Below are 14,258 nucleotides of genomic sequence, written 5' to 3' on the forward strand. Positions count from 1 at the left end.
ATGATAATACATAAATGCCCTTCAATGATATGACCGTTAGGTGGGTAGATATTTTGGGACAGCTGGCGCATAGCACAGCGACGGTCGGAATTTTGAGTAGCAAATTCCTTAGGGCTATCATGTTCCTCACTGTGTAGGCAATCCGCACTAGCGAATTCCTAACTCCTCAGTCAAAACAAATTCCTCAGAGACTAGAAGAACTTCTCTCTATCACTGAAGAAATTGGCTGAGCTGTATGAGATTTTCAATGGCTTCACTCGAAGGGATTGGTAGATATAAGATTTGAGTTGAGCCTCACTTGGAAATTTTTCCTTAGTATTTCCTCAACCCCCTTTAACAGTACAGTGTTTCCTATGACTCAAGAAAGAGAAAATGAAACTACAAAAACAAGTCTTCATGCTTCATGTTCCTCGAATAAATACCACGTCTTCAGGATCACACCAATTTCTTCATTTTCAAAGTATTCAGAAAGTCTTCAGAAATCCAAAGTCTTCAGTCGAAGACTTCATTTTTAGGGGTCGGCTTTCTCTGTAAATATCAAACTCCTCATAGATTTATAGACCTGTCTACACTCACAAACACATCAGTCCCTTAAACTATAGGTCTTCAATACACTAAAATCACTAAGGGGCACTAGATGCACTTACATTAAGGATAATCATAATAAGATAAGCTAGACTACTATGGTTTTAGCCATTACAATCTCGTGGTAGATCAACTCTTGTAACCCCCATACTCATCAATATTAATCTAGCAGGACGTAGGGTTTTACCTCCATCGAGAGGGCCCGAACCTGGGTAAACATTGTGTTCCCTGTCTCCTGTTAGCATCAACCTCAGACGCACAGTTCGGGACCCCTACCCGAGATCCGCCGGTTTTGACACCGACAAGAGGAGGAAAATAAGTTCAGATAAAGGCAGAAATATATTATAGAAAGCCTTGTTCCATAACATACAGTACGGGCAACCCAAAGACATTCATTCAAACATAACATCCTTTGAGCATTGACCCTCTATTAAACGGGCACCCTCTAGAACGTCTTTGAAATATCACTTCGGCTTGCGATAGTCCTTGCCTTTGGGTGGGCCCTCAACTGCCACAACAGCGGCCTTCATCTTCGCCCAATGCATATTCACAGGGGAAAAGGCCATCCGAGCACCCTCAATACACGAAGAACGCTTCACAGCTTCAATTCGGGGTAGGGCGTCGGCGAGCCGCTTGACTAGGCCGAAGTAGGTGCTTGGAATGGGCTCGGCTGGCCATAGCCGGACTATGATGTCCTTCATGGCCAGGCCGGATCCTATGTAGCTCCGCCAGCTGCATCATCTGGTCGTTCGGCAATGCCGGACGCTCTGACGCCAGGTACTACGACCAGAATAGTTTCTCCCTTGTGTTCCCCTCTTGGCCTAGAAAAACTTTGCAGCATCGGCGGCGCTCTTCGGAAGATCCGCAAACGCGTATGGAGAACTCCATAATCGAGTAAGCAGGGCATATTGTTGACTGCCGAATTTACTTTGCAGAAGAAAGGGCTTACTGGACGCTATCTATTCAGCCTGCTTGACCTCCTCGCGAGCCGTCCGGGACTCAGTTCGCGCCTCCCTGGCCTCTTGGAGAGCCTTGGAGAGTTCGACTGCTTGGGCCTTATTCTTCTCCTCCAAGGCCTCACACTTACGAGCAGCGTCCTTGAGCTCTTGCTCGACTTTGCTGACACTCTCCTCAAACTGGCGGCGGGTGGCCTACTCGGCCTTTAAGTCCGCAGCCGCTTTATCAGCAGCCGCTCTACTCTCCCCTGCCTGCTCTTTGGCTTGCGACGGGGTGCCCTTGAGGGTCTCGACCTCGTCCACACTGCCTGCAATCATTTACATGAGAAAGTGTGTGAGCTTAACCTCCCCACTCACATATAATTTCAGTCATACAAACATACCTTGTACCTCATCGAACCGCTTGTTAATGCGGTCAAGCTCATCATCGGCCATCTTTAGCTTCCGTTTGAGTTCGAAAACTTCAGCGGCCTGGGCGGTAGCCGCCAACAGGGAAGCCTGTTCATTCAATATATATATATATATACGTTACCTTCTACGATAATCATTTGATCAGTCTCAGGGGCTACTATCTTTATATAGGCATATTTCCTTCATATAAAAAGGCATCTTATGTCGCATACCTCAAATCCTGTTAGTAGGCTAGTGAAGGCTTCGTTCAGCTCGCTCTTGGCGGACTGAACCTTCTCAACCACCATACCCATGAGGGTACGGTGCTCCTCCACAATGGAAGTGCGTCGAAGCGCTTCCACCAGAGTGTTCGGCGCCTCTGCATTGATAGAGGTCGCTGGTGGAGTCGATGCTCCCCCTCCTTCAAAGGAGGTTGCTCGCTCGATTGTAGAGCCATATGGGTCTCCAGAATAGTGTTCGGCTGGGGCCGGATTGGTCATGGCCCCCGTCGTCAGTCTCCATAGTGGTTGGTTCCCCCATGTTCTTGGCAGCCGACGTGTTACCCTCTAGCGTCGTCTTGGCGGTCTCCCGCACCTCTCCATGGCTTGGAGAGGTTCTTCGGGACAACACTTCGGTGTCGCCCGTGGTGTTTGGCGGGGAGTCTTGTAGAGGCGTCTCGCTCTCCACCATCCCCATCTCCAGCGAATTCCTCGAAGATGATGATAATTGGGGGAGATCACGGGCCGGACTGAGGCACACAATACAAATGTGTTAGAATTACAATCATAAAAACCGGATATACATACAGTATCGTTGGGTACTTACGATGCGGCCAGGGGCTTCGATATGGGGTGCCACTAGGGGATGGCTTCGGCATTCGGATCCGAGCTGTCCGGGAGGGATATCTTCCCCCTCTTGGATTCCTCCGCCTCTGGGTCTGCAGAGGCCGCCCTTTTCTTCTTCCTCCCCCTAAGGGGAGAGTTGTTCTCTTCTTCCACCTCCTCTTCGTCTTCTCTCCCTCATGGGAGGAGACAGCTTTGGTGTCTGCGGACACAATGTCCGAAGTGCCTTTACGACGGAGGCCACCTTTGGGCTCCTTGCCCTTCTTCTTGGCCTTCTTCTCTGGCGCCTGATAAGGCGCCGGGACCAGCATCCTCGTTAACAGAGGAGTGGCTGGGTTTTCATGTAGCAGTGCCGGACACCTGATCCTCTCCGCCTTCGTTGTCTAGCCCTGAATAAGGAATGGGCATCTCAGTATACCCTTTGACTTATGGACCGAAATTATGTTCGACAGTAAGAAGCTTACCTCAGTAGCCGGATGTGCATTGTCGAGACCGATATCTTCGGTCTTTCCGGCCACGACTTCAGGGCCTTAAAAAGCAGTTTCCAAATCTCTTCATGCGTTGTACCAAAGAAGCGCTGCAGGGTCCGGGGGCCGTCCGGATTCAACTCCCACATGCGGAGAGGTCGACGTTGGCATGGGAGGATCTGATGGAAGAGCATCACCTGAATCACATCACTGAGACTGGTGTGATTCTTTATCATACTCTTGATGCGCTTTTGCAGCCTCATCACTTCGTCGGTTGACCCCTAGTCCAGACCCTTGTTGGTCCAAGACGTGAGCTGCATAGGGGGGCCAGATCTAAATTCAGGAGCAGCCGCCCATTTGGTACCGCGGGGTTCGATGATGTAGAACCACTCCTATTTTCACACCTTCACGGTCTCCACAAAGGCTCCATTGGGCCAAGTGGTGTTGGGGAGTTTGCTCACCATGGCGCCACCATAGTCGGCGTGCTGCCCGTCAACCACCTTCGGCTTCACATTGAAGACTTTGAGCCACAGGCCAAAATGGGGTGGAATGCAGAGGAGTGCCTCACACACGGCGATGAACGTCGAGAAGTGAAGGAAGGAGTTTGGGGCTAGATCATGGAAATCTAGCCCGTAATAGAGCATGACACCGTGGACAAAAGTGTGAAGTGGAAACCCTAGGCCGCGGAGAAAGTGAGGGATGAACACAACCCTCGCGCTGGGCTCTGGAGTAGGGATGATTTGCTCTTTGGCCTGGAGCCTGTGTGCGATTTCCGCTGTCAAGTACTTCGCCTCCCGGAGTTCCTTAATGTCTTTCTCCGTGACGGAGGAGGCCATCCACTTGCCCTGTGAGCCGGATCCGGACATGGCTGCAAGGATTGGGCGGTGGGAAAGATTGAGACTTGGGCGCTGGAGTTTGAGGACCGGAAGGTTGAGGAGGGAAGAAGGCATGGGGTAAAAAGATGTATCTTTATCCGCTTATATAGGCAGTGAATATCAAGCGCCCCCTACAAGCCTTAAAACTCGCCTATTCCTAAGGAGTCGTGCGAATGGCACAGTTGGATTACCCAAACCCATATTGATGAAAATCCTGCAATAAGGGGACACGATATCTAGTTTGACAAGACATGTCAATAGAGGTTGCGCCTTGAAACACAAAGCAAGAGGCTAAAAAATGGTTTGAAATAATAAAAAGGCCAGACGTGACGTTTCGCCGAAAAAGCTATCAATAGATATGACTTACTAAGTATTGTATCCTTATGGTTGAGGGTTGTAACTATTATATAGAGCCGGATATAGTACTCTTGTTCAGAAGACTACTTTGTATGTGGAGAAGGAACCCGCCTTGCAATGCCGAAGAAAATCTGCGAGCCGAACACATCGTCATTGAAGACTGGTTCAGGGGCTACTGAGGGAATCCTGGATTAGTGGGTCCTCGGGTGTCCGGGCTGATGGCTCGTGAATATACAAGGTAGAAGACCTTTCCCCCATGTCCAGGCAGGACTCTCTTATGCGTGGATGGCAAGCTTAATGTCTGGATGTGTATTTTCCTTTCCCTGTAAACCGACTCTATACAACCCTAGGCCCCTCCGCTATCTATATAAACTGCAGGGTTTAGTCCGTAGAGGCTAAGACAAATCATATAGGCTAGACATCTAGGGTTTGGCCATTACGATCTCGAGGTAGATCAACTCTTGTAACCCCTCTACTCATCAAATACAATCAAGCAGGATGTAGGGTCTTACCTCCATTAAGAGGGCCCAAACCTGGGTAAACATCGTGTCTCCCTTGTCTCCTGTTACCTTCGATCCTCAGACGCACACTTCGGGACCCCCTACCCGAGATCGGCCGGTTTTGACACCGACGCCCATTGTATGTGAACGTAGATCTTATCACACCCAATCATCATGTGGTGTCTCGGCACGACGAACTATATCAACGGTGCATACTCAGGGAGAACACTTGTACCATGAAATTTAGTGAGGGATCACCTTATAATGCTACCGTCGTACTAAGCAAAATAAGATGCATAAAAGATAAACATCACATGCAATCAAAATATGTGCTATGATATGGCTATCATCATCTTATGCCTTTGATCTCCATCTCCAAAGCACCGTCATGATCTCCATCGTCACCGGCTTGACACCTTGATCTCCATCGTAGCGTCGTTGTCGTCTTGCCAACTATTGCTTCTATGAGTATCGCTACCGCTTAGTGATAAAGTGAAGCAATTACATGGCCATAGCATTTCATACAATAAAGCGACAACCATGATCCTGCCAGTTGCCGATAACTTTTACAAAACATGATCATCTCATACAACAATTTATATCTCATCACGTCTTGACCATATCACATCACAACATGCCCTGCAAAAACAAGTTAGACGTCCTCTACTTTGTTGTTGCAAGTTTTGCCTGGCTGCTATGGGCTTCTAACAAGAACCATTCTTACCTATGCATCAAAACCACAATGATTTTTCGTCAAGTGTGTTGTTTTAACCTTCAACAAGGACCGGCCATAGTCAAACTCGATTCAACTAAAGTTGGAGAAATAGACACCCGCCAGCCACCTGTGTGCGAAGCATGTCGGTAGAACCAGTCTCATGAGCGTGGTCATGTAATGTCGGTCCGGGCCGCTTCATCCAACAATACCGCCGAATCAAAGTAAGACGTTGGTGGTAAGCAGTATGACTATTATCGCCCACAACTCTTTGTGTTCTACTCGTGCATATAACATCTACGCATAGACCTGGCTCGAATGCCACTTTTGGGGAACGTAGTAATTCAAAACAATTCCTACGATCACACAAGATCTAACTAGGAGATGCATAGCAACGAGAGGGGAGAGTGTGTCCACGTGTCCTTGTGGACCGAAAGCGGAAGCATTTAGTAATGCGGTTGATGTAGTCGAATGTCTTCATGATCCAACCGATCCATGTAGCGAACATACGACACCTCCGTGTTCAGCACACGTTCAGCACGATGACGTCCCTCAAGCTCTTGATCCAGTTGAGGATGAGGGAGAGTTCCATCAGCACGACGGTGTGGTGACGGTGATGATGAAGTTACCGGCGCAGGGCTTCACCTAAGCACTACGACGATATGACCGAGGTGTTAAACTATTGTGGGGGGCACTGCACACGGCTAAGAGATTGCATGTTGTTCCTTTGGGGTGCCCCCACCTCCGTATATAAAGGGGGGAGGAGGAGGTGGCCAGTGTCGGTGTCAAAACTGGTGGATCTCAGGTAGGGGGTCCCGAACTGTGTGTCGGAGGTTGATGGTAACATGAGACAGGGGACACAATGTTTACCCAGGTTTGGGCCCTCTCTATGGAGGTAATACCCTATTTCCTGCTTGATTGATCTTGATGAATATGAGTATTACAAGAGTTGATCTACCACGAGATCGTAATGGCTAAAACCCTAGAAGTCTAGTCTATGTCATTATCCTTGTCTCTATGGACTAAACCCTCCGGTTTATATAGACACCGCAGGGAACTAGGGTTGTACAAAGTCGGATAAATAAAACAGGAATCTTCATATCCGAATGCCAAGCTTGCTATCCACGCCAAGGAGAGTCCCATACGGACGCGAGTGAGAGTCTTGGATATTGTATCTTCATAGCCCATCAGTCCGGCCCATGCCCAACAGGCCGGACGCCCGAGGACCCCTTAGTCTAGGACTTCCTAAGTAGCCCCTGAACCAGGCTTCAATGACGAGGTGTCCGACGTGCAGATTGTCTTCGGCATTGCAAGGCGGGTTACTCTGCCGAATATTCCAAAATAGCCTTCAAACACAAAGAACGTGTCCGGATCTGCAAAACAAGTACCACACACCACCACAGAGAATATAATATTTCACGAGTCCAATCTGCTGACAACCTTTTTGTAATGTGACATCATGTCCCTGCCAGGTTATTATTTCGAACCGTTTTTAGCCTGTCACTCCATGTTTCGAGATGCGGTTTTATTGGCACATCTTGTAGAAGCACATATCGTGTCCCCTTACCACGGGATTCTCATCAATACGGGCTTGGGTATCCCTACCGTTCTGTTGGTAGGATTCCTTAGGAATAGGCAGGTTTTAAGGCCTAGGAGGAGACGTTCGATATTCATCGTCTTTATAAAGGGGTTATGACCCGACTTTCTTTTTTACGCCGGCCCTTTCCTCAACCTGTTCGACCTTGAGTTCCAGCACCCAAGGTTCAATCCAATTGCCTTGAGCTTCCTTAGTCATGTACGGCCCTAGTCCTCGAGGCCGGTGGGTGGCTTCCTCCGTCATAGAGGAGGATATTGCGAAGCTCTAGGCGGCAAGATACCTGACCGTGGAAATCCCCCACAGGCTTCCTACTCAAGGGTAGGTTGTTCCTACTCCTAGATCCGGCGAGAGGGTTGTATTCATCTCTCACTTCCTCCGGGGGCTAGGGTTCGCTCTTCACCCCTTTGTTCGAGGGCTCATGTTCTATTATGGGCTAGATTTTCATGACCTAGCCCCGGACTCTTTTCTTCTCATCTCGGCGTTCATCGTCATGTGCAAGGCTTTTCTCCGCATTCCCCCACACTTCGGCTTATGGCTTAAGGCCTTTAATGTGAAGCCGAAGGTGATCAAAGAGAAGCAAGCGGAGTGTGGTGGCGCCATGGTGAGCAAGCTCACCAATGCTCTTTGGTTAAAAGGAACCTTCACAGAATCTTCCAATTTATGGTCGCGGGAGTGGTGTTACATCACTGAACCCTATGGTACCAAGTGGGCAGCTATACCCGCGTTCTGATCTGGCCCTCCAATTCAGCTCGCATCATGGCTCAACACGGGGATGGACTGGGGACCAATTGACGAAGTGCAGACTCTACAGAGCCGCATCTGGAGTCTACTTGAGAAGGACACTGATCTCATCAATGTGATTCAAGTAATGTTAGTCCGCCGGGTCCTCCCATGCCAGCGACGGCCCCTACGCATGTGGGAGTTCAATTCGAAAGGAGCACGAACCCTTCAACACTTCTTTGGCACGACGCACAAAGGAATGTGGAAGTTATTTTTTCGGGACACGAAAATAGTGGCCGGACACTAAGGAGGACATTGGCCTTGACTGCAACCATCCGGATACCTCGGTAAGCACTCAACTTCCGAACACGGCTTAATTGAATATCCAATGATAAGGTACTGAGAAAACCTTCTTTTTCCAGGGCTGGACGAAGAAGGTAGAGCGAATTAGGTGTTCAGCCCCTCTTCCTGAAGACTTAGCTAGTCCTATGCTAATAAGGATGCTGGTCCCGGCACCATTCTAGGTGCCGGTGAAAGAGGACAATGAGGAGAGCAAGAAGGCCAAAGGTGGCCTCCATCCCGAAGGTACAACAAGCACTATGTCCGGAGAGGTTAGGGTTCCCTCTTCCGAAGATAGAAGAGAAGGAGAAGCTGACATCCTTCCTTCCCATGGTAAGAAAAGGGCCGCCCACGAAGGTTGGGAGGTAAAGGCTCCTAAACGGGGTAAGACACTCCTATCGGGCGGTTCGGGTTCGGAAGAGGATGTTGCCGCACAGTTCCTCCATAAGAATGAGCCTTTAGCTGAATCGTAAGTGAACAAGGGTGTTTTAAACATATCCTGTTCCTTTTCCTGTCACGAGGGTAATATTAGAATATATGTTTTTGCAGTCCAGTACGCAGTCTTCCTCAATAATCCTCTTCGGGGCATCTTCTTCCGGAGATGATGGAAAGTGAAACACCTCCACAGGATTCTTCGCCAGATAAGGCGGACGACTTCGAGGTGTCGTCCCAAAGGATCTCTCCCGGTCAACAAGCGGTGCAAGGGATAATGAAGACAACGCCCCTAGGTGAAACATCGGTCGCCCAGGGTCCGGGGTGTGTGGAGACAAACAATAAGGGCCCCGGACTATCCGGCTTATAGCTGGAGACGACTCCCGGGTCGGACAAACACATCCCTTCAAAGGGAGTCCGGACTCCCACAACTATTTCCGGGGATCCTGAGGCGCCGGATACACTGATGGACATGTTGCGATATTTGTCCGTCTTGGAGAAACACCATACCTTGATGGGTACGGTGGTTGAGAGGATTATGTCCGCGAAAAGCGGATTGAATGAAGCTTTCATGGGCCTGCTAAGAGGCTTCGAGGTACGTAATGTAATGTTTTTGATTGTGCTCTATAGGCAAAATGCACCTGTGTATGGATAGCAGCCCCTGAGACTCTGGTTGTCGTTCAAAGGAAGGCAATCAGAGGATCGAAAAAGGTATGCTCAGGAACTAATCAAATTAATTGGCACATAGGTTGTTACATCCGCGGCGACTGCCCACGCTGCAGAGGTTACAGATCTGGAGCAGAAGCTTAATGTGGCGGATGACTACATCATGCTTATTAACAGGCGGCTTGACGAGGCGCAAGGTATGTTTTGAGGCGGTCAGTGTACGTATGTATAATAATATGAGCACGGTGCTAATTATTATATACTGAGAAGTGTATAACAGCAGATAGCGTTGCCGCGGAGGAGGCCCTTCGGGCTAAACTTGTCTGAGCCAAGGAGCAAGCCCGGATGAGTAATGTGGCTGCCGAAAAGGCAGCTGATGAGTTAAAACCCGAATAGGCTGCTCGGCGCCAGTGCGAGGAGAGAATGTCTATCATGGCGAGCGAGCTAAAGGAAGCCAATGTCCGGTGCGAATTCGTTGAGAGGGATAACACAGCCAAAATGGCCGATCTCGATGATGTTGTACAAGAGGCGAGGGAAGCACGATCCGAGTCTAGGGCGGCTCGGGAGGAGATCCGACAAGCTAGGGAGATAGTAGCTAGTAAGCCTTTCTTATTACAGACTAAATTCGGCGATCCGAAGTATGCCCCGCTTAATCGAATGTGGAATTCTCCACACGTATTCTTGGACTTGCCGTAGAGCGCCTCCGATGCAGCGCAATTTTACCAAGCGCAAGAAGGGTATGCAATAGAGAGGCTTTTCTGAGCGCAATTCGGCACGCCAAAGCACCCGCTATTGCTGAACGAATAGATGTCCCAGTGGGCCGAACTCCACAAGATATCTGGCTCTGCGATGAAGGACGTCGTGGTCCGGCTGTGGCCGACTGAGCCAATTCCGAATAGTTATTTCGGTTTGGTGCATTGACTTATGGATGTGGTGTCGCGTGTCGATGCCGTGGAGTGATCAGCGTGCATTGAAGGTGCACGGATGGCCTTTGCCCGTGTGAAAATGTATTGGGCGAAGATGAATGTCGCCGATGTTGCAGCGAAGAGTCCGCCCGGGGGCAAGGACAAACACCCGCCGGAGCATTATTTTGAGGACGTCCTAGAGGGTGCCCGCTTGATAGAGGTTCAGTGCTCAAAGGATATGGTCCTCGAGTGAATGTACCAAATTTTTGAAAACAATATTATGATATTTTAAGGCTATGATTAAAAGTTTTGGCTCCACCTGTGCGGCCATTTTTGTATATTCTGAAAGTTTTCCAGTCGTCGACTTCATCCCCCTCGCATAAAATATGGGGGTGTTCGAAAAAGCACTTGATCACTCTTGCCCCGACGTCTTGGTGCGTGAAGGAGGTGTCAATGTGGCAAACTAGGCAATCGGACTATAGGGCTTTAACACTTTCACTTATCCATAGGAGTTTGACGATGGGTCTATGATATAGCCCCTAGTATGTGCACAGATATCCGAAGATGGTGCGTTACATAGGTGACCGGAAGAACGGTCCTTAGTGTAATACGGAAGGAATCGCGAAAGATTCTAATAAGTCATTGAGTGGTTGACCAGCTCTCGCCGCATCATGATAGTCAGCTTTCGGCTTTCTCTACTGAGGTGCTCATCTGGGTAAACCAGGACACAATCACAGTAGTTCTCCCTTTACTACCCTTGCTGATAGAGCGGAACATAAGGTAGTAAGCACAGGAGCCGGGAAACCCAACTATTGACCGAATACATGATTCAGAGATGATGCATGTAAGGCCGAACTCATGACGCCGAAGTGTGCTATAAAGTTGTTCGGACTTGCCGGCAATTTATTTGTTCCCGTATTAAGCCCCTCGCGATTTGTGACGAAGTGCATGTATGAAACAACCGAAGAAGCAAAATTCAGTTCTTTTAGAAAAAAGTGAATACTGAATATGGATTATGTTCACTGGAACCTGATTGATGCGTCAATTGTCATTTTATAGATAATAATGCCATGACCCAGGCTATTTGACATGCCAGTGGTCGACGGCTGAGGGAGAAGGCACTTTACAGGCTCTAAATAGAGAGTGCAGTCTACTAAGAGTTACTCGGACCTCCTGTCGCACGTCTGCGCCACCTTGCCTCGGTGAAAGGACTCCTCAATAGGAATAGCCTTTGGGTAGGTGAACGAAGACGAACTCCGATAGAGTCCGTGAGATGACTAGTCTTTGAACCACATGTGATGAAAGATAATAATAAAAAAGTTAGAAAAGAAAAGAAGAGAAGGCTATGAGAGAGAGCTTGTAGGCCTGTCCGTAGTGTGCCTTTGCCGATGACTAGGGTATTCTAAGTACCAGTTATGTACGCGCGGTACAAACTTCGCAGGTATATGAGGCGAACGACGGAGGCCGAACTGCTAAACCAGCTCTGAGATTGATCGGTCCCTGTTAGTTGTCACATCCCTGGTCCTGTTATGCACTAGGCTAGACCTCATGTGAGCATCATGTTTTAATCCAAATGAAATTTGAATTGAGGAATTTTCAAAGCCCCAGAAACCTTCTAAAAATGATCAACATTAAAATCTCCTCAAAGAAGTCCAAGAAAATGTTCCTCTTAGTCTCTGAAAATATTGCAAAGAGGTAAAACTCAAAAAAATATTTTTGGTATCTCAGAGTTAATTATTTTGGGCCTTTGAATTAAATAAATAGCTATTTGCATTGGATATATATTTGATATATAAATAATATATGTCCAATAATTACTGGAACATTTTATGTGGTTTGGTATATTTTAACTCTAGCCACATAACTATTTTCAGGATTTTATAAAATGGTTTAGTATTTTACTAAACTAAAACAACACAGAACAAAATAGATAAATAAAAACAGAAATAGAAAGCAGAGAGAGAGAACTTACCTCAGCTTACCTGGCAGCCCACCCGCAGCCCAACACCGTGCAGCCCAGCAGCGGCCCAGCCCACCGCCGCTTCTCCCCCTGTCGTCTTCCTCCCCCTCGCCCCGAAGCTGCTCGGTGGCGCGCGCGGCCACGCGCCCCGGCCACCTCCTCCCTCCCAGCCTGCCTGGCTCCTCCCCGACGCCCGGTGACGCCACGCACCCCCCTGGAACCCCCTCGACCTCTCCCATCGCCCCTCCCTTCTCCGTCCCTCTCGCACACAACCGGCCAAGCGCCACCGTCGCTGACCCTCGCTGCCCTCGCGGCCACCGCCACCCCCTCTCCTCCCCGACGCGCTCCCGAGCTCCGCAGTGCCTCCCTCGACCTCCTCGACGTCTCACGCGACCAGAAGGGCCCCGAGCAGCCGCCATCGTCATCATCTCCAAGCTTCGGCCCCGGCGCCCTTCTCCGTCGATTCGGCCACTCCGGCGCGCCCCCGAGCCCCCTAACCCTCCCTGCAGCTCCGCGGTGAGCCTCTGACCCGATTCCCCCTCTCCCCGTGCCCTACCTCCCTCTCTAGCCGCCGTTCACAACGAGCCGAGAACTCCACGCCGCCGGCGATGTCGCCGCCGTCACTGCAGCCAGTAAGGCTCGAAACCGAGCACGGCACCGTGCTCCTAGCATCTTCAGGAGCTCGGTGAGCCCCTTAGCCATCCCTCCCGTCCTCTGTGGCCTCGCCCCGCTCGAACCCGAAGCTCCGGCCGCCGCACTTGCCATCGCCGTCGTCGGCTCCGGCCACCCCAGCCGCGGCCACAGCCACCGCTGGACGCGCCGCGTCGCGGACGTTCTAATGAGCCAAACCGCGCGCCAAACCATCGCCCCTAGCTCAAATCCGAGCCGCGCCGCCGTGCGGAATGGTCGCCGCCGGCGATACTCCGGCGACTGCCGACGTGGCACGCTTAATTAGTGTTAATGACCCAACTAATTAAACCCACAGCCTCTGACAGTGGGCCCCACCCCTGGTCAAACCCCAGTCAGCGCTGGGTTTGACCGGGATTAGCTCCTGTGTCACTGACGTGTGGCCCCCACACGTCAGGTTTGACCTGGGGCGCCCAGTTGACCTGCTGACGTCATCATGACGTCAGGATGACGCAGTAATGCTTTCTGGATTTATTTATATTCAGGAAATTCCAGAAAATGCCTAAAACTTCTAAAATTCATAGAAATTCAACCGTAGCTCCAAATTAAATAATTTATATATGAAAAATTATCAGAAAAATTCAAGGAATCCATCTGTACCATTTTCATGCATGTTAGAACAACTTATAGATGCTGTTTAGCACAAATCATATAAAGGGCATTTAAATAATCACATATGGAGTTTGAATTTGAATCTTGTATTCAAACCAACTTCATTTAATCTGTTGCTAGTTGCATTAGCTCAAAACACATTCATATGGCCATGTCATGAGCATGCATCATATTGTGCATTGCATTGATTGTATTTCTTCTTTGTTGCCGGTATCTGTTCCCTCCCGGTAGACGATGTTCCGACGTTGTGATCGTTGACACTGATGAAGACTCAATGTTATCTTCAGAAGTGCCAGGCAAGCAAAACCCCCTTGTTCATTCCGATACAATCCTACTCTCTCGCTCCTGCTCTCTTTTACTGCATTAGGACAACATCGATTCATCTGTTACTTGCTGCGGTAGCTGAACCCCTTTATCCTTTGCATGACCTGTCATTGCCACAGTAAATAGATGAAACCCACTAGCATGAGTAGGAGTTGTTTGAGCCCTGTTGTGCCTACTCATTCATGCTTGCTTGTCATGCCTGCTACTGCTTAGAGTTGAGTCAGGTCTGATTCATCGGGGATGAATCAGAGGCGTGTGAACATGTCCTACTGTGTGTGAGCTAAGTGTGTGAACACGTTTTGGTAAAGGTAGCGGTGAGAGGCCATGTAGGA

This window comes from Triticum aestivum, chromosome 6A, assembly GCF_018294505.1.
Source record: "Triticum aestivum cultivar Chinese Spring chromosome 6A, IWGSC CS RefSeq v2.1, whole genome shotgun sequence".
In the NCBI taxonomy this organism is placed as follows: Eukaryota; Viridiplantae; Streptophyta; class Magnoliopsida; order Poales; family Poaceae; genus Triticum; species Triticum aestivum.